Genomic DNA, 22,559 nt, shown 5'->3' on the forward strand with positions numbered 1-22,559 from the left:
GACTCGCAGGAATCAGGGATCAGATGACAATGGTACTGGTAGGGAGGAATGGATGGAGGAACAGTGGAAAAGGATAGAGCAAGAATGGGAGAGAAAATTAGGAGAGCTTTCTGAAAAAATGGAGAAAGAGCTCTCTGTGAAATGGGAAAAGAGGTTGGAGAAGGAGACGAAGAAGTGGGAGGCACAAGTCGAAACTGCAGTAGCCAGGGTAAAGGTCCTAGAATTTGAGGTAAACAGGCTGAAGCAAGTCTCAGGGGTAGTGACCAGAGAAGACACACCATACGAAGATGAGAGGCTGAACAGGAAGGAAGGAGATATGAATTATGCTAAGATCATATCAGCCTGCAAAGATGGGCCAGGGAGTGGAAGGGAAGAGCAGATGGGTGCAGATGGAGAGGGAGATAGGTCGAATGCTGAGGCACAACCATGCTACCAAGAGCCACTGGAAAAATCAAGGGAGAAAATGACCACATACAGACAGGAACCAGAGTCACAGAGGAAGAGGCAATGGGAGGAGGAAAGGGCAAAATCAGTGATCATCCATGGGCTTCGGGAGAGAGAGGAAAGGGCACACACTGAAAGACGGCAGGAAGAAAGAAAGGAGATTGAGAAAATCATCACGGAAATAGGGGGAGAAGACGTGGATGAGATTGTAAATTTTCAGAGAATAGGGGGGTACTTGAAGGGGAGAAACCGACCGATCAAGCTGATTCTCAGGACAGAAACAGTGCGGAACAGGATCCTCCAAGAGAAACCACGGTTGAAAAGCTCGGAAGAGTACAAAAAGGTGTTCCTAGACAGAGACAGAACACAAACAGAGAGACAGCAGCTGAGGGAGAGGACAAAAACTATCCTCAGAACCCCACAACCTATCACACCATCCCAACACACAATACAATCCATACCCACAGCTTCCACCCAACCCCCAACCATAGAATCCCACAGTATGCTACCAGGTCTCCCACCCCCACAGGCCCCCCAAACCACAGTGTTGGAAAGGAAACTGAAGTTATGGTACACAAACACTGATGGAATAACAAACAAGTGGGAGGAGTGGCACGAAAGAGTCAGAGGCATCACCAGACATCATAGCGATCACAGAAACCAAGCTTACAGGTATGATAACAGATGCCATCTTTCCAGCGGGACACCAGATCCTGAGAAAAGACAAGGAACAGGAGGGGTGGAGGAGTGGCATTGCTGATCAAACACTGATGGAATTTTGATGAGCTGGAGAGAGGAGACAGCGGAGAAGAAAGTGATTACATAGCGGGAACGCTTCACTCTGGTGGTCCCAAGGTGATAATTGCAGTGATGTATAACCCACCACAACAGCAGGAGGCCAAGGCAAGAGTATGACGAGAGTAATAGAGCGATGGTTGACACACTGGCTGCAGTGGCGAGAAGAGCTCATGCATGCAGGGCAAAGCTCCTGATCATGGGCGACTTTAACCACAAGGAGATCGAATGGGAGAACTTGGAGCCACATGGGGGCCAAGATACATGGAGGGCTAAGATGATGGAGGTGGTACTGGAAAACTTCATGTACCAACACGTAAGGGACACTACAAGAGAGAGAGGAGAGGATGAACCAGCAAGACTGGACTTAGTATTCACCTTGAGTAGTGCAGATATTGAGGACATCACATATGAAAGACCCCTTGGGGCCAGCGATCATGTGGTTTTCAGCTTCGAATACACAGTAGAGCTACAAGTGGAGGGGGAAGCAGGAAGGCCAGGACAAATGAAACCAAACTACAGGAAAGGGGACTACACAGGAATGAGGAACTTCCTGAATGAGGTTCAGTGGGACAGAGAACTGGCAGGGAAGCCAGTTAATGAGATGATGGAATATGTAGCAACAATGTGCGAGGAGGCTGAGGAGAGGTTTGTACCCAAGGGTAACAGGAATAATGAAAAAGCCAGGAAGAGCCAATGGTTCACCCAAAGATGCAAGGAGGCAAAAACCAAGTGTGCTAGGGAATGGAAGAAATATAGAAGGCAAAGGACCCAGGAGAATAAGGAGAGCAGTCGTAGAGCCAGAAACGAATATGCACAGATAAGAAGGGAGGCCCATCGTCAATATGAAAACGACATAGCAGTAAAAGCCAAATCTGACCCGAAGCTGTTATACAGCCACATCAGGAAGAAAACAGCCGTCAAGGACCAGGTAATCAGGCTAAGGAAGGAAGGAGGAGAGAACAAGAAATGACCGTGAAGTATGTGAGGAACTCAACAAGAGATTCAAAGAAGTGTTCACAGAGGAGACAGAAGGGGCTCCAGAAAGACGGAGAGGTGGGGTACACCACCATGTGCTGGACACAGTACACACAACTGAGGAAGAAGTGAAGAGGCTTCTGAGTGAGCTAGATACCTCAAAGGCAATGAGGCCAGATAACATCTCTCCATGGGTCCTGAGAGAGGGAGCAGAGGCGCTATGTGTACCCCTAACAACAATATTCAATACATCTATCGAAACAGGGAGATTGCCTGAGGCATGGAAGACAGCAAATGTGGTCCCAATCTTTAAAAAAGGAGACAGACATGAAGCACTAAACTACAGGCCAGTGTCACTGACATGTATAGCATGCAAAATCATGGAAAAGATTGTCAGGAGAAGAATGGTGGAACATCTAGAAAGGAATGATCTCATCACCAGCAGCCAACATGGTTTCAGAGACGGGAAATCCTGTGTCACAAACCTACTGGAGTTCTATGACATGGTGACAGCAGTAAGACAAGAGAGAGAGGTGTGGGTGGATTGCATTTTCTTGTACTGCAAGAAGGCGTTTGACACAGTACCACACAAGAGATTAGTGCAAAAACTGGAGGACCAAGCAGGGATAACAGGGAAGGCACTGCAATGGATCAGGGAATACTTGTCAGGAAGACAGCAGCGAGTAATGGTACGTGGCGAGGTGTCAGAGTGGGCACCTGTGACCAGCGGGGTCCCACAGGGGTCAGTCCTAGGACCAGTGCTGTTTCTGGTATTTGTGAACGACATGACGGAAGGAATAAACTCTGAGGTGTCCCTGTTTGCAGATGACGTGAAGTTCATGAGAAGAGTTCATTCGATCGAAGACCAGGCAGAAATACAAAGGGATCTGGACAGGCTACAGACCTGGTCCAGCAACTGGCTCCTGGAGTTCAATCCCACCAAGTGCAAAGTCATGAGGATTGGGGAAGGCAAAGAAGACTGCAGACGGAGTACTGTTTAGGGGGCCAGAGACTACAAACCTCACTCAAGGAAAAAGATCTTGGGGTGAGTATAACACCAGGCACATCTCCTGAAGCGCACATCAACCAAATAACTGCTGCAGCATATGGGCGCCTGGCAAACCTCAGAACAGCATTCCGACATCTTAATAAGGAATCATTCAGGACCCTGTACACCGTGTACATTAGGCCCTTATTGGAGTATGTGGAACCAATTTGGAACCCACACATAGCCAAGCATGTAAAGAAACTAGAGAAAGTGCAAAGGTTTGCAACAAGACTAGTCCCAGAGCTAAGAGGTATGTCTTACGAGGAGAGGTTAAAGGAAATCAACCTGACGACACTGGAGGACAGGAGAGATAGGGGGGACATGATAACGACTTACAAAATACTGAGAGGAATTGACAAGGTGGACAAAGACAGGATGTTCCAGAGATTGGACACAGTAACAAGGGGACACAGATGGAAGCTGAAGACACAGATGAATCACAGGGATGTTAGGAAGTATTTCTTCAGCCACAGAGTAGTCAGGAAGTGGAATAGTTTAGGAAGCGATGTAGTGGAGGCAAGATCCATACATAGCTTTAAGCAGAGGAACGATAAAGCTCTTGGTTCAGGGAGAGTGACCTAGTAGCGACCAATGAAGAGGCCGGGCCAGGAGCTTGGACTCGACCCCTGCAACCTCAACTAGGTGAGTACAACTAGGTGAGTACACACACACACACACACACACACACACACACACACACACACACACACACGTAGTGTAGTGGGTCACAAGCTCCAGGCTCCGAGAATCTTAGTGCTTTTAGGGCGTGCTTTAGCAGCTAGAATCAACCAGTGTTAGTGACAACGTCAGTGGACAACCCTACAAGTGATAACCAAAGTACATGTATTAGCAAAAATACATAAACTAAAGGCGAGAGATAGCCTGAAATTATACAACAAAATTTCAAAGTGCCAGTAGTTCATTGAGGCCTAGTTGGCACTTGTTGCCACACTGTTACAAATATACAAAATACAAAGCGAGTGACTAAAGAGAAAAGATCAAATAGAATTAAGAGAGGTTGGCTAACGAGAAACTGATGTAGCACACAGCCTGCGTGAACAAGCTAGCCAGAAAGGGGATATATATATATATATATATATATATATATATATATATATATATATATATATATATATATATATATATATATATATATATATATATATATATATATACATACATATACATAAATATGTATAAGCAGAGGTGGTGGCAGCAGTAGGCCTGAGGAAGTAGCACCGCCATAACAGGTTGGGTGTCATCACAAATAAGAAGTGTACTTACCAAAAGTGAAGTGTAAATTATAAAAGTAGCAGTATACAAGTGATAAGTGTGGTAAATGAGGACTCAAAAGGGCAACGAGAAAATAATAGCTGAAGAAGTCAGAGGCGGAAGGGCGAGGTGCACGAGTCATCGTACAGCGAGCATCGTTCATCAGGCATCTGGATGGACGTCCCCTCTGAGGAGTAACGTACAAATCACCTGTTTGTGGATGGCGGGAAGTTTTGAGTGGTAGAGCCGGCCCTACGATCACTGGTAGCTGGCTATCACAAACCCTGCTCCAGAGCGATTATCATACACACAACACCTAGCAGTAGTAGGAAGATAAAATTTGTAGGAGCAAGGAATAGGCAGGAAGATTAAGGCAGGGCTAATGGGACTACAGCCCTGACAACAGTTTCGAGAGATAATGTTTTAGGACACAAAGACAGTACAATCTGAGAAGCAAGTATTGGGTACACATGTAGTAAAAGGTAGTACATAACTGGGTGAAAGAAAGACTCGTTAACACACGCTAGTATTATAATTATTAGAATTACTCTGTGTTAATGGTATCTTATTAGTATTACGGATACACAGAGGTGAATTGTATTTCTGGGACATATAAACAACTGACGTGCTCACACACACACGCGTGCACACACATACACACTCGGGGCCAGGAGCTGAGTCTCGACACTTGAAACCACAACTAGGTGAGTACACACACCCACTCATTCACACAGCTGATCCTTGGAATTTGACCGCGTCCCCTCACCCCCCCACACACCTTTCCCTCCCCCACAGACCTTTCCCTTCCCCCGCTCTTGCCTTCACTCCCTCCTCCCTCCTATCTTTCTCTCTCCCCCTCACTCGTGTTTCTCTCTCTCATAGCCTTTTTCCCTCCCCTTCCCCCTACTCTCTCTTTCTCTCTCTCTCTCTCTCTCTCTCTCTCTCTCTCTCTCTCTCTCTCTCACTCCCATAACCCTATCCCTCACCCTGCTCTCTCTCTCTCTTTAGGCTTCTCTCTCCATCTCCCTTTTTCTATATTTCTACCCCTCCCTCGCATTTCTCTCTCTCATAGCCTTTTCCCTCACCCTCCTTTCTCCCTCTCTCTCTCTCTCTCTCTCTCTCTCTCTCTCTCTCTCTCTCTCTCTCTCTCTCTCTCTCTCTCTCTCTCTCTCTCTCTCCCTCTCTCTACCCTTTCTCTCCTCCCTCACATTTCTCTCTCCCCCTTGGTCTTATCCCTCACCCCCATACTCTCTCCTCTCATTCCCTCTTTCTACCCTTTCTCTCTCCCCCTCTCACTCTCTCCCTCCTCTAGCCTTCTGTCTGTGGTAATAAAAAAAAAAAAAAATGGGTGGCCCTAGAGGACGGAAAACCAGAGATCTGGTAGACGAACCAGGGAGGAAAGACTGGGAGTTAGAGCTCCAAAAAAGGAAGGAAGAGTGGGGAAGGAAGATAGTAGAGCTTGGTAAGAAAATGGAGGAGCGGATAACTGAAGAGTGCAGGAAGTGGGAAGTACAGGTCTTAGCAGCAGAAGCTAGGATACAACGCTTAGAAGAGAAACTGCAAAGCCTGAAACAGATTAGAGAGACAAATGACAATTCAGATGTGACATCAGGAAATTCAATGTCAGGCGCAGACAAGGGGACAGTAAGCAACAACGGAGACATGCCATACGCGAAGGTCCTATCAGACCCACATGGGGCCAGGGAAAAGACGAGGAGCACACTAAGATCAAATGACAGGTCCGAAGACAATGAAGGTATGCTATATGCAGAGATTCTAACAGCCAACTGCAGTAGCAAGGGACAGCTGGTCATGAAAGACAGTTCACTGAGAATAGAAGTTTCAGATATGACAGGGACTGAAGGCAAGAACATGTCAATGGAAGGAAATAAAATGCCTCAGAGGAAGCAGATGGAGACTCAGTGGGAGGAGGAAAGGGCGAGGTCAGTTTTTGTGTACGGGCTCCAAGAAGCCAAGGGGGACAACTTTGAAGAAATAAAACAGGAGGAGAAAAAAATGATCGAAGCCATCATGAAAACAATAGGTGAGGGCGATATGACCCAGGTGACAAATTTTCAGAGAATTGGGTGGTTTGCGAGTGGAAGGATACGGCCTGTCAGAGTAACTTTCAAGGAAGAATCAGTTCGAACCAGGATTCTGCAAGAGAAAGCAAGACTGAGGGACAAACAGGGGTATCAGAGAGTATACCTCGACCGCGACAAAACACAAGAAGAAAGGACTACACTGAAAGAGAGGGTACAGAGACGCAAGGAGGAACGAGAGGCAATGATGAAGATGAGCAGGACCCAGACATAGGAGGAAGGGCAAACACACCCCACAGAATCTTCCACCAAAAGACTCCAACCGCGATATTCCCAATGCAACTGAGCAACCTATACTACAACCCACTCACTGTTCCCTCTGCCACCAACCCCCATATCACAAACCTCACCCCAACAGCTGTCCCTTATGGGCATTCTGACCCCACCCCCATCATCACAAACCCCACCTACACCACAGCCCCACCAAGGCTCTCGCTCCCCCAACCCCAATATTCTTGCATGACCACAATGATAGAAAAGAAACTGAAAGTTTGGTACACAAACGCGGATGGAATAACGAATAAACATGAGGAGTGGAACGAAAGAATAAGTGAAAAATCCCCAGACATCATAGCAGTCACAGAAACAAAACTCGCTGAGACAATAACAGACACAATCTTCCCAACGGGATATCAGATCCTGAGGAAAGATAGAAGGAGTAGAGGGGGAGGAGGGGTTGCACTGCTCATAAAACACCGATGGGGATTTGAGGAAATGGGAGGCATGGACATGATTGGAGAAAGAGACTACATTGTAGGTACAATTCAGTCCGGAGAACATAAAGTAGTCATTGGAGTGATGTATAACCCACCACAGAACTGCAGGAGGCCAAGAGATGAGTATGAAGAAAACAACAGGGTGATGGTGGACACACTGGCTGAGGTGGCAAGAAGAGCTCACTCGAGCAGAGCAAAGTTACTGGTAATGGGCGATTTCAACCACAGGGAGATCGACTGGGAAAACCTGGAGCCACATGGGGGTCCCGAAACATGGAGAGCCAAGATGATGGATGTGGTACTTGAAAACCTCATGCATCAACATGTCAGGGACACAACCAGAGAGAGAGGGGAGGATGAGCCAGCAAGACTGGATCTTGTGTTCACCCTGAGCAGTTCAGACATTGAGGACATCACTTACGAGAGGCCCCTTGGAGCTAGCAATCACGTGGTTCTGAGTTTTGATTATATAGTAGAGTTACAAGTGGAGAAGGTAACAGGAACTGAAGGGGACAGGCCAAACTATAAAAGGGGGGGACTACACAGGTATGAGAAACTTCCTGCAGGAGGTTCAGTGGGACAGAGAAATGGTAGGAAAATCAGTAAACGAGATGATGGAATATGTGGCAACAAAGTGCAAGGAGGCAGAGGAAAGGTTTGTTCCCAAGGGAAACAGAATTAATAGGAAGACCAAAACGAGTCCTTGGTTTACCCGAAGGTGTAGGGAGGCAAAAACTAAGTGCAACAGAGAATGGAAAAGGTACAGGAGGCATAGGACCCAGGAAAACAAGGAGATTAGTAGAAGAGCCAGAAACGAGTATGCACAGATAAGGAGGGAGGCCCAGCGACAGTATGAAAACGACATAGCATCGAAAGTCAAATCTGACCCGAAACTGCTGTATAGCCACATTAGGAGGAAGACAACAGTCAAGGACCAGGTGATAAGGCTGAGGAAAGAGGGTGGAGAACTCACAAGAAACGATCAAGAGGTATGTGAGGAGCTCAACACGAGATTTAAGGAAGTATTTACAGTAGAGACAGGAAGGACTATGGGGGGACAGATCAGATGGGGACACCAGCAAGGAATACATCAACAAGTGTTGGACGACATAAATACAGATGAGGAGGAGGTGAAGAAACTGCTAAGGGACATCGATACCTCAAAGGCAATGGGACCGGACAACATCTCTCCATGGGTCCTTAGAGAGGGAGCAGATATGTTGTGCGTGCCACTTACCACAATCTTCAACACATCCCTGGAAACTGGGCAACTACCTGAGGTATGGAAGACGGCAAATGTAGTTCCCATTTTTAAAAAAGGAGACAGAAAAGAGGCACTAAACTATAGACCTATGTCATTGACGTGTATAGTATGCAAAGTTATGGAGAAGATTATCAGGAGGAGAGTGGTGGAGCACCTGGAACGGAACAAGAGTATAAATGCCAACCAGCACGGATTCATGGAAGGCAAATCCTGTGTCGCAAACCTTCTGGAGTTTTATGATAAAATAACAGAAGTAAGACACGAGAGAGAGGGGTGGGTTGATTGCATCTTCTTGGACTGCAAGAAGGCCTTTGACACAGTTCCTCACAAGAGATTAGTGCAGAAGCTAGAGCATCAGGCGCATATAACAGGAAGGGCACTGCAATGGATCAGAGAATACCTGACAGGGAGGCAACAACGAGTCATGGTACGTAATGATGTATCACAGTGGGCACCTGTGACGAGCGGGGTCCAACAGGGGTCGGTCCTAGGACCAGTGCTATTTTTGGTATTTGTGAACGACATGATGGAAGGGTTAGACTCAGAAGTGTCCCTGTTTGCAGATGATGTGAAGTTAATGAGGAGAATTAAATCTGATGAGGACCAGGCAGGACTTCAAAGAGACCTGGACAGACTGGACACCTGGTCCAGCAAATGGCTTCTCGAATTTAATCCTGCCAAATGCAAAGTCATGAAGATAGGGGAAGGGCACAGAAGACCACAGACAGAGTATAGGCTAGGTGGCCAAAGACTGCAAACCTCACTCAAGGAGAAAGATCTTGGGGTGAGTATAACACCGAGCATGTCTCCGGAAGCACACATCAATCAGATAACTGCTGCAGCATATGGGCGCCTGGCAAACCTGAGAACAGCATTCCAATACCTTAGTAAGGAATCGTTCAAGACACTGTACACCGTGTATGTCAGGCCCATACTGGAGTATGCAGCACCTGTTTGGAACCCGCACTTGATAAAGCACGTCAAGAAACTAGAGAAAGTACAAAGGTTTGCGACAAGGTTAGTTCCAGAGCTAAGGGGAATGTCCTGACGACACTGGAGGACAGGAGGGTCAGGGGAGACATGATAACGACATATAAAATACTGCGTGGAATAGACAAGGTGGACAAAGACAAGATGTTCCAGGGAGGGGACACAGAAACAAGAGGCCACAGTTGGAAGTTGAAGACAAAAATGAGTCAGAGATATTAGGAAGTATTTCTTCAGTCATAGAGTTGTAAGGCAGTGGAATAGCCTAGAAAATGACGTAGTGGAGGCAGGAACCATACACAGTTTTTAGACAAGGTTTGATAAAGCTCATGGAGCGGGGAGAGAGAGGGCCCAGTAGCAACCGGTGAAGAGGCGGGGCCAGGAGCTAAGACTCGACCCCTGCAACCACAAATAGGCGAGTACAAATAGGTGAGTACATACGTGGTAATGCTTTATTTACAGCCAACAAAGTCAGGGTATTTCTCCAGAATGGTCTGTAATATAAGAGCATAAGAACATAAGAACGAAGGAACACTGCAGCAGTCCTACTGGCCCATGCGAGGCAGGTCCAAATCTCCTACCGGCTTAAGCTAATGCACCCAACCCAGTCAGGTAAGGTCACACTGACTTAAGGGAGGAACACGGCAACCGACCTGGTAGCACAAGCTATCAGGTCCAACTCACACCCACCCACATCCACTCATGTATTTATCCAACCTATTTTTAAAGCTACACAACGTTCTGGCCTCTATCACTGTACTTGGGAGTTTGTTCCACTCATCCACAACTCTATTACCAAACCAGTACTTTCCTATATCCTTCCTGAATCTGAATTTTTCCAACTTAAAACCATTGCTGCGAGTCCTGTCTAGGCTAGATATTTTAAGCACACTATTTACATCCCCTTTATTTATTCCTGTCTTCCATTTATACACCTCAATCATATCCCCCCTAATTCTACGTCTTTCTAGAGAGTGCAGATTCAGGGCCCGTAGTCTATCCTCATAGGGAAGGTTTCTGATACATGGGATCAACTTTGTCATCCTCCTTTGTACATTTTCCAGAGCATTTATATCCATTCTGTAATACGGTGACCAAAACTGTGCAGCATAATCTAAATGAGGCCTAACCAAGGATATATAAAGTTGAAGAACAACCTGAGGACTCCTATTATTTATGCTTCTTGATATGAAGTCAAGGATTCTATTAGCTTTATTGCGAACACTTATGCACTGTTGTCTTGGTTTCAGATTACTGCTAACCAATGCACTGTTGTCTTGGTTTCAGATTACTGCTAACCAGAACTCCTAAATCTTTTTCGCAATCCGTAATATTAAGATCTACATTATTTAGTTTATATGTGGCATGGTTATTGTCCTGTCCAACATTTAGAACTTTGCATTTGTCTATATTAAGCTGCATCTGCCACTTCTCCGACCACTGCATCAGTCTATTCAAATCTTCCTGGAGTCCTTTAATGTCCTCGTCAGAATGAATTCGACGGCCTATATTGGTGTCATCGGCAAACTTGCTGATGTCGCTCTTTATGCCCTCATCTATGTCGTTTATGTAGATTGTGAATAGCAGGGGGCCCAACACTGACCCCTGTGGAACACCGCTCGTGACGCTTCCCCACTCTGATTTCTCCCCATTTATGCAAACTCTCTGCTGCCTATTTGTCAACCATGCCTCTATCCAGGAAAAAATTTCTCCTCCTATTCCATGTGCCTTAATTTTCCTCAATAGCCTCTGATGTGCGACCCTGTCAAAAGCCTTACTGAAGTCCATATACACAATATAATATTCATTACCATGATCTACCTCCTCAAATACCTTAGTGAAAAAAGTTAATAAATTCGTAAGGCAGGAACGCCCCTTTGTAAAACCATGCTGAGATTCGTTGATTAATTTATGCTTTTCAAGGTGGCTACAAACTGCCTCAGCAATTATTGACTCCATAAATTTTCCCACTATGGAGGTTAGGCTTATTGGTCTTTAGTTCGAAGCTAAGGACCTATCACCTGCTTTGAAAATAGGTATCACATTTGCTATTTTCCACTTATCTGGCACCATGCCAGTTTGTAGTGATATGTTGAAAAGATTAGCTAAAGGTTTGTTAAGCTCCTCTTTACATTCCTTTAGAACCCTTGCATACAGTTCATCAGGGCCTGGGGATTTGTTAGATTTTAATTTATCTATTTGCTTAAGGACCATGTCACTTGTGACCCTAATCGTGCACAGTTTATTATCGTCCTGTTCTACATAATTTATCATTTCTGGAATATTGCTGGTATCCTCCTGTGTAAAAACTGAGAGGAAGTATGTGTTAAAAATTCTACACATTTCCTTATCACTGTCAGTGAGCTGACCCGAGGAACTTTTGAGTGGGCCTATCTTGTCCCTGATCTTACTTCTGTATACCTGAAAGAATCCTTTTGGGTTAGTCTTCGATTCTCTTGCAACTTTAACCTCATAATCTCTTTTTGCTTTTCTAATTCCCTTTTTTATTTATCTCTTTAACTGAATATATTGATTTCTTAATTGCCCCTCTCCTCTTTTGATTTGCCTATATATGCCTCTCTTTTGACCAATCAGATATTTTAATCTATTGTTCATCCATTTAGGATCATTTTTGTTTGATCTGATTTCCATATTTGGAACATAATTTGACTGAGCAGCTAGAACTATGCCCTGGAAAGCGTCATATCGGCAACCATCACCACCTACCTGACCCTTAGTCAGGTCATTCCAGTTCAGCCCACCTAAGTAATTTTTCAGTCCTATGAAATCAGCCAAGCGAAAGTCAGGGACGGAGATTTGATTGCCATTTTTAGGGGAATTCCATGATATTTTAAAACTGAGTGATTTGTGATCACTTTCCCCAAGCTCATCATTAACCTCAAGATTATTAATTAGTGTTTCCCTACTGGCAAGAACCAAGTCAAGGAGGTTATTTCCCCTAGTTGGCTCTGTCACAAACTGTTTTAAAAAACAATCCTGGATCGTATCAAGAAAGTCACCTGACTCTAAATTTCCTGTCAAATTGCTCCAGTCAATCTGTCTATAGTTGAAATCTCCCATTAGCACAACATTTTCGTATGTAGATGCCTTACGAATTTCGTCCCATAGAAGTTTACTGCACTCCCTATCAAGATTTGGGGCCCTGTAAATCACACTCAAAATTAGTTTTTCTCGGCCCTCGAGAAGCTGTAACCAAATAGATTCAGTGGCTGACGCTTCTAATTTTATATCTTGTCTAACACAACAATTTAAATTGCCTCTGACATACATCGCTACTCCACCACCCTTCCTGCTGACCCTGTCAGTGTGGAATAATTTATAGCCTTGTATGTGACATTCAGAGGGCATCTCTCTATCTTTCAGATTGAGCCAGGTCTCTGTTATAGCAATAATATCTATGTTTTCTGCACTTGCAATTAATCTTAGCTCATCTATCTTATTTCTTACACTCCTTAAGGGAGCTAGTCCCTTGCTGCCCTCTGCTGTCCCCCTTTGTTTGCTGACCTGATCTATTGCCTTTATTTATAACTTCATGCTGAATGCCTTTTATACATTTACTGTTTCCAACCCTAGTATTGCAACCTGCTTGTTTCCCACACACTCCCATACCTCTATCTTCTATCAGTTTAAAATCATAGGCATTTCACCAATGGCCTTCTCAATTGAGTTTGCAAGTGCTACCACCCCAGCCCCAGAGAGATGTATCCCATCCCTTGCATACATATCATGTTTGCCATAAAAGTTGTTCCAGTTGTCAATGAATGGGATTGCAAGTTTCTTGCAGTATCTGTCTAGCCAGCAATTTACACCAATTGCCCTAGACAACCATTCATTTCCTACTCCCCTTCTAGGCAATATGCTACATATGATTGGGACCCCTCCCTTAGACTTAATGAAATCTATAGCTGACCTGTACTTATCTAGCAGCTCTTCTCTCCTACCCTTCCCAATATCATTTCCACCAGCACTGAGACAGATAATGGGCTTGTTCCCATTACCTGACAAGATATTATCCAGCCTGTTAACTATGTCTCCAACACCAGCTCCAGGGAAGCACACTCTTATCTCTCATCTTCTTATTCCTATTACAAAAAGCACGGTCAATATATCTTACCTGAGAGTCGCCAACCACAAGAATGCGCTTACCTCTGTTAGCAGGGGCAGTAGTACTCTTACCTTCACTGGCCACTGAAGTACATTCATCCTGAAGAACAGAGAAGTGATTTCCTACCTTCAGATCTTCACTCTTAACTTTCCTTATTCTGATTCTCCTCCCATTACTGGTTACCACTCGCCACTTGTAGCAGGTGCTGGACTGCACCTCACTGCTAGAAGCCTCATTCCCCACAACTCCAGCCACCTCACACTCTCTCCCAGACCCATTAAGGTGGACCTTAAGCCTCCTAATCTCCTCCTGGAGAAGCAAGGCCTCCTCCTTCAACTCTCCAACCTCAATTTTTAAAACACTGCAGAAGCAAGCCATGCTTTGTAACCGTCCACACTAATCCCCAAAGCAGCTCAGGGTCTGTGACCTCACGTGGATAAAACATTTTGCCATTTCTTGAACATTTCTGAGTGAGTTGTCTAAATTCATTAATTTTATCGCACTCTAGTACATAATGACGCAGTGTGACAATAGTCCATCTGGCAAAGTTTACATTTCGTTTGGTCTACATCTGGTGGTGGTGATTTAACCTGCCAAAGATATTTGTAACCCAGCCGGAGCTGGGAGGTAGTGACATCCAAGAGTCGGCTTATCTTGTTGGATGCACCATAGACATGTGGCTCCTCCTGTATGATGGAATGATCATAGATGGACTGACTTGTATCAATCCCCCAAAGTCTTGATAGCTGAGAAAGTTACAAAGGTAATAAACTCCAGGTAGATCTGGTCAGTCATGACAAGTTACAAAAGTATACAGATTACAGAGGTACATAATGGGTCCAGAGACTGGGCCCTCAAAGTTTTGATAGCTGAACTAGGTACAAAGGTAATGAACTCACAAGTTACAGAGGTGATGAATCATGCAAGTAAATTTACTTATTTACGTTTATACATTGCTACAATCATGAACAAATTATAGAGTAATGAGCAATTCACACGTCCACACCCGGTCACTACTTGTAAATATTAAGTGTTGGGTCACACACACACACACACACACACACACACACACACACACACACACACACACACACACACACACACACACACACACACACACACACACACACACACACACACACAGAGTATAGGCTAGGAGGCCAAAGGCTGCAAACCTCACTCAAGGGGAAAGACCTAGGAGTGAGTATAATACCGAGTACATCGCCAGAAGCACACATTAATCAGATAACTGCTGCGGCATATGGGTGCTTGGCAAACCTGAGAATAGCATTCCGGTACCTCAATAAGGAATCGTTCAAGACTATATACACTGTGTACGTCAGGCCCATACTAGCGTACGCAGCACCAGTTTGGAACCCACACCTGGTCAAACACGTCAAGAAAGTAGAGAAAGTGCAAAGGTTTGCAACAAGGCTAGTTCCAGAGCTAAGGGGAATGTCCTATGAAGAAAGGTTAAGGGAAATCGGCCTGACAACACTGGAGGACAGGAGGGCCAGGGGAGACATGATAACGACATACAAAATACTGCGTGGAATAGACAAGGTAGACAGAGACAGGATGTTCCAGATTATTATTATTATAATTAAAAAGAAGCGCTAAGCCACAAGGGCTATACAACGCTGCAGGGTAGGAAGGAAGCGAGGGCATCAGGTGGCAAAAGGGAGACGGATGAGTAATAGGTTACAGATAACAGCAGGGCAGTGGATGGTGAAAGGGTAAAGGGCAGCAAGAGACTGAACTAGAAAGGGCTGAGGGGAGTGCGAAAGGTATCATCATCAGAGTTTGTGGAGTAAATCAGTCGTTGTCAAGAAGTCAATGAGAGAGTCAGGATTAAAGGAGGGTCCATCAGCAAGAAGGGAAGGTAAAGAGAGAGTAGTAGAACAAAGACGACGTTGGAGGTAAATTCTGTGTGCTCGTCGAGAGAGAGGGCAGTCTAACAGAATGTGGCTAATCGATACTGGAACTTGACACTGCTCACAGAGAGGAACAGGGTGCCTCTCCATGAGATACCCATGAGTAAGACGAGTGTGGCCAATGCGAAGGTGGGAGAGAGTGGTCTCCCAACCTCGGCACCGATGACAAGAAGACGGCCAGTAACCTATGCTCGGTTTAATAGAATGAAGTTTGTTACCAAGCAGAGTTGACCAACGTTGTTGCCAACGGGTGTGAAGGTGGGTAGTTATTGCAGCAAAATAGTCCAGAAATGGAACACCTCTATAGGAAATTGGTAGGTCATGTACTGCTGACCGCGCAGCAGTGTCTGCCTGTTCATTGCCCTGTACGTCAACATGACCAGGGACCCAACAAAAAATAATATCTTTATGCTTTGTAGAGATATGGCGTAGCCAAAGTTGGATACGAAGAACTAGGGGGTGAGATGTATCAAATTTTCGTATAGCCTGTAGAGCACTAAGGGAGTCTGAGACTACCACAAATGATGACACAGGCATAGATGCAATACGAATAAGTGCTGCAAGAATGGCATACAATTCAGCAGTAAAAATGCTAGCCGAAGATAGTAAATGCCCCCGCACGACGCTGTCCGGAAACACTGCTGCGAATCCGACGCCGTCTGAAGACTTAGAGCCATCTGTGTACACAGCAATGGCATGAGAATGGGAGTGGAAGTGATCAAGAAAAAGAGAGCAGGAAACCACCGTAGGCAGTTGGGCTTTCGAGCAAGGGAGTGAGAAAGAACAGACCCGAAAAGCTGGAACTTCCAAGGGGGGTAGGGAAAAGTGAGATGCTACATGAACATATAAAGGTGGTAACTGAAGGGAAGACAAGAGCGAATGTAGGCGAAGAGAAAAGGGACTGAGCAAACAGGGGCGGCAAACGAATAAAGAATGTCTACTAATATCGGTGACCATTCTATAAATGGAAGGATTGTGGAGATCGTGAGAGTGTACATAGTAGCGAAGGCAATGGGCATCACCGCGATCAGACAAGGATGGAACATTCGCTTCTGCATAGAGGCTCTCAAATCAAAATCGAGAACAACGTCCAGTATTGGGCCCCTACTTAAACAAGATGGGTCCTACACAGATGACAGCAAGGAAATGAGTGAGCTACTCAAGTCCCAATATGACTCAGTTTTTAGCAAGCCGCTAACTAGACTGAGAGTCGAAGATCAAAATGAATTTTTTATGAGAGAGCCACAAAACTTGATTAACACAAGCCTATCCGATGTTATCCTGACGCCAAATGACTTCGAACAGGCGATAAATGACATGCCCATGCACTCTGCCCCAGGGCCAGACTCATGGAACTCTGTGTTCATCAAGAACTGCAAGAAGCCCCTATCACGAGCCTTTTCCATCCTATGGAGAGGGAGCATGGACACGGGGGTCGTCCCACAGTTACTAAAAACAACAGACATAGCCCCACTCCACAAAGGGGGCAGTAAAGCAACAGCAAAGAACTACAGACCAATAGCACTAACATCCCATATCATAAAAATCTTTGAAAGGGTCCTAAGAAGCAAGATCACCACCCATCTAGAAACCCATCAGTTACACAACCCAGGGCAACATGGGTTTAGAACAGGTCGCTCCTGTCTGTCTCAACTATTGGATCACTACGACAAGGTCCTAAATGCACTAGAAGACAAAAAGAATGCAGATGTAATATATACAGACTTTGCAAAAGCCTTCGACAAGCGTGACCATGGCGTAATAGCGCACAAAATGCGTGCTAAAGGAATAACAGGAAAAGTCGGTCGATGGATCTATAATTTCCTCACTAACAGAACACAGAGAGTAGTCGTCAACAGAGTAAAGTCCGAGGCAGCTACGGTGAAAAGCTCTGTTCCACAAGGCACAGTACTCGCTCCCATCTTGTTCCTCATCCTCATATCCGACATAGACAAGGATGTCAGCCACAGCACCGTGTCTTCCTTTGCAGATGACACCCGAATCTGCATGACAGTGTCTTCCATTGCAGACACTGCAAAGCTCCAGGCAGACATCAACCAAATCTTTCAGTTGGCTGCAGAAAACAATATGAAGTTCAACGATGAGAAATTTCAATTACTCAGATATGATAAACATGAGGAAATTAAATCTTCATCAGAGTACAAAACAAATTCTGGCCACAAAATAGAGCGAAACACCAACGTCAAAGACCTGGGAGTGATCATGTCGGAGGATCTCACCTTCAAGGACCATAACATTATATCAATCGCATCTGCTAGAAAAATGACAGGATGGATAATGAGAACCTTCAAAACTAGGGAGGCCAAGCCCATGATGACACTCTTCAGGTCACTTGTTCTATCTAGGCTGGAATATTGCTGCACACTAACAGCACCTTTCAAGGCAGGTGAAATTGCCGACCTAGAAAATGTACAGAGAACTTTCACGGTGCGCATAAGGGAGATAAAACACCTCAATTATTGGGAGCGCTTGAGGTTCCTAAACCTGTATTCCCTGGAACGCAGGAGGGAGAGATACATGATTATATACACCTGGAAAATCCTAGAGGGACTAGTACCGAACTTGCACACGAAAATCACTCGCTACGAAAGCAAAAGACTTGGCAGACGATGCACCATCCCCCCAATGAAAAGCAGGGGTGTCACTAGCACGTTAAGAGACCATACAATAAGTGTCAGGGGCCCGAGACTGTTCAACTGCCTCCCAGCACACATAAGGGGGATTACCAACAGACCCCTGGCAGTCTTCAAGCTGGCACTGGACAAGCACCTAAAGTCAGTTCCTGATCAGCCGGGCTGTGGCTCGAAAATTAGTAAATAATGGTTCGACCGGGTGTGACTGGTGCGCGGCCATGGTGTGTGTCCAGGGGAAATACCCGTGTGTTAATCCTCACTCATTGGCCTCAGATCTTAATGGAGTGACCTCTAATGTGTATAATAATTATGAGACGTTAAATCGTCTTGTGAATGGTAATGTAATCAGTGATAATAACATTAAGTTAAGAGAATGCGGGATGTGAAATAGATCGCCCTGCTCCGAGTGAACGCGTGATTCTCGTACCGAGGATAGTGAAGCTTTATGGAATCACGACTTCTAAACCGGGACAAACCGACGGATACCTTGTCCTGCTGGAATAAGAGTGGGTGGTTAAGTTTTCTCACATGTCTACACGGGGTGACTACGGTAAACCATATGGTTGTCTCCCAATGAGTTTACTTGTAAGCATGTAATGTTGAGGTACATAAAGGTAATCACCCTATAAAATTTTCCATACCTGCTGTATGATGAGCTGGATGAGATTTTCGCCTTATAATCGGTGATACACATGTAACAACATGTACCTTATATGCCACCTTTATATCAACAATGTATCTCTTAAATCTTCTGTACCATATTATGTAATAAAATATTCCTATTGGTAAAAAAATATATATATACTGAAAGATGGGGAGGTAGGGGAAGTGGAATATTCAAACGGCTTCAGGAAGAAATCCAAATATTCTTCCTTGAAGATAAGATAAGATAAGATTTCGTTCGGATTTTTAACCCCGGAGGGTTAGCCACCCAGGATAACCCAAGAAAGTCAGTCCGTCATCGAGGACTGTCTAACTTATTTCCATTGGGGTCCTTAATCTTGTCCCCCAGGATGCGACCCACACCAGTCGACTAACACCCAGGTACCTATTTGCTGCTAGGTGAACAGGACAACAGGTGTAAGGAGACGTGTCGAAATGTTTCCACCCGCCGGGAATCGAACCCGGGCCCTCCGTGTGTGAAGCGGGAGCTTTAGCCACCAGGCCACCGGGCCACTTCTCCGAGGCTATGGGTCCCACAATTTACACCAGAGGTGGACCCCATCATATATATATATATATATATATATATATATATATATCTATATATATATATATATATATATATATATATATATATATATATATATGGAGAGTTAGAGGTATTGGGAAGATGGAGGGAATATTTTGAGGAACTGTTAAATGTTGATGAAGATAGGGAAGCTGTGATTTCGTGTATAGGGCAAGGAGGAACAACATCTTGTAGGAGTGAGGAAGAGCCAGTTGTGAGTGTGGGGAAAGTTCGTGAGGCAGTAGGTAAAATGAAAGGGGGTAAGGCAGCCGGGATTGATGTGATAAAGATAGAAATGTTAAAAGCAGGTGGGGATATAGTTTTGGAGTGGTTGGTGCAATTATTTAATAAATGTATGGAAGAGGGTAAGGTACCTAGGGATTGGCAGAGAGCATGCATAGTTCCTTTGTATAAAGGCAAAGGGGATAAAAGAGAGTGCAAAAATTATAGGGGGATAAGTCTGTTGAGTATACCTAGCAAAGTGTATGGTAGAGTTATTATTGAAAGAATTAAGAGTAAGACGGAGAATAGGATAGCAGATGAACAAGGATGCTTTAGGAAAGGTAGGGGGTGTGTGGACCAGGTGTTTACAGTGAAACATATAAGTGAACAGTATTTAGATAAGGCTAAAGAGGTCTTTGTGGCATTTATGGATTTGGAAAAGGCGTATGACAGGGTGGATGGGGGGGGGCAATGTGGCAGATGTTGCAGGTGTATGGTGTAGAAGGTAGGTTACTGAAAGCAGTGAAGAGTTTTTACGAGGATAGTGAGGCTCAAGTTAGAGTATGTAGGAAAGAGGGAAATTATTTCCCAGTAAAAGTAGGTCTTAGACAAGGATGTGTGATGTCACCGTGGTTGTTTAATATATTTATAGATGGGGTTGTAAGAGAAGTAATTGCGAGGGTCTTGGCAAGGGGCGTGGAGTTAAAAGATAAAGAATCACACATAAAGTGGGAGTTGTCACAGTTGCTCTTTGCTGATGACACTGTGCTCTTGGGAGATTCTGAAGAGAAGTTGCAGAGATTGGTGGATGAATTTGGTAGGGTGTGCAAAAGAAGAAAACTGAAAGTGAATACAGGAAAGAGTAAGGTTATGAGGATAACAAAAAGATTAGGTGATGGTGGCCTGGTGGCCTGGTGGCTAAAGCTCCCGCTTCACACACGGAGGACCCGGGTTCGATTCCCGGCGGGTGGAAACATTTCGACACGTTTCCTTACACCTGTTGTCCTGTTCACCTAGCAGCAAATAGGTACCTGGGTGTTAGTCGACTGGTGTGAGTCGCATCCTGGGGGACAAGATTAAGGACCCCAATGGAAATAAGTTAGACAGTCCTCGATGACGCACTGACTTTCTTGGGTTATCCTGGGTGGCTAACCCTCCGGGGTTAAAAATCCGAACGAAAAATCTTATCAGATTGGAGGGAGAGAGTATGGAGGAGGTGAATGTATTCAGATATTTGGGAGTGGACGTGTCAGCGGATGGGTCTGTGAAAGATGAGGTGAATCATAGAATTGATGAGGGGAAAAGGGTGAGTGGTGCACTTAGGAGTCTGTGGAGACAAAGAACTTTGTCCTTGGAGGCAAAGAGGGGAATGTATGAGAGTATAGTTTTACCAACACTCTTATATGGGTGTGAAGCATGGGTGATGAATGTTGCAGCGAGGAGAAGGCTGGAGGCAGTGGAGATGCCATGTCTGAGAGCAATGTGTGGTGTGAATATAATGCAGAGAATTCGTAGTTTGGAAGTTAGGAGGAGGTGTGGGATTACCAAAACTGTTGTCCAGAGGGCTGAGGAAGGGTTGTTGAGGTGGTTCGGACATGTGGAGAGAATGGAGCGAAACAGAATAACTTCAAGAGTGTATCAGTCTGTAGTGGAAGGAAGGCGGGGTAGGGGTCGGCCTAGGAAAGGTTGGAGGGAGGGGGTAAAGGAGGTTTTGTGTGCGAGGGGCTTGGACTTCCAGCAGGCATGCGTGAGCGTGTTTGATAGGAGTGAATGGAGACAAATGGTTTTTAACACGTGACGTGCTGTTGGAGTGTGAGCAAAGTAACATTTATGAAGGGGTTCAGGGAAACCGGCAGGCCGGACTTGAGTCCTGGAGATGGGAAGTACAGTGTCTGCACTCTGAAGGAGGGGTGTTAATGTTGCAGTTTAAAAACTGTAGTGTAAAGCACCCTTCTGGCAAGACAGTGATGGAGTGAATGATGGTGAAAGTTTTTCTTTTTCGGGCCACCCTGCCTTGGTGGGAATCGGCCAGTGTGATAATAAAAAAAATAAATAAATAAATAAATAAATAAATAAATAAAAATATATATATATATATATATATATATATATATATATATATATATATATATAAATATATATATATATATATATATATATATATATATTTATTTATTTATTTATTTATTTATTTATTTATTTATTTATTTATTTATTTATTTATTTATTTATTTATTTATTTATTTATTTATTTATTGACAAGCGTACAGGATGATAGACTAGTTATTTATTTTGGAAGAATGATGGTTAATTAACCCCACAACTTCACCTGAGTGACTTGATGAAACTACCAGCCTTGGCTGTTTCCATTCTTTAGATAGTTACTTCATAACTTAATCCAGTACACTATTTCCCTGCTCACAGCTTAATCTTCTCTCCATCATCACTGGTAATTACTTTAATTAGAAAGATCACAAATGAACATGTAGGTCAGTTATTTTATCACTATAATGGTGTACAATTCTAACAGATAAAAAAGACACGTGTAAAAATGGGTATATTTATTATAAAGACGTTTCGCCAATCAGTGGGCTTTTCGATTCAGTAGAATGTGAGGTAATCAGCCCCCAGTCTTGATAGAAGGGGTTTCAAAATGGTTGGCGAAAGGTCTCATTCATAATAAATATACCCGAGCACTACACACTTCCTGTGCATTACTGGCTGTGTTAACCTCTGGAGTTAAGGAACTGTTGATCAGTTAGGTTTGTCGGAAGGATTTTCTAACC

The 22,559-nt window shown here is 44.4% G+C and overlaps 1 protein-coding gene across 3 annotated transcripts in view; it reads left to right on the forward strand.

Annotated features, from left to right (window-relative positions):
- The window catches only part of LOC128696689 (ATP-dependent translocase ABCB1), a 232,444-nt gene that overhangs the window by 78,553 nt on the left and 131,332 nt on the right, over nucleotides 1-22,559 (forward strand). The window lies entirely within an intron of this gene.

Source organism: Cherax quadricarinatus, chromosome 46, assembly GCF_038502225.1.
Source record: "Cherax quadricarinatus isolate ZL_2023a chromosome 46, ASM3850222v1, whole genome shotgun sequence".
Classification (NCBI taxonomy): domain Eukaryota; kingdom Metazoa; phylum Arthropoda; class Malacostraca; order Decapoda; family Parastacidae; genus Cherax; species Cherax quadricarinatus.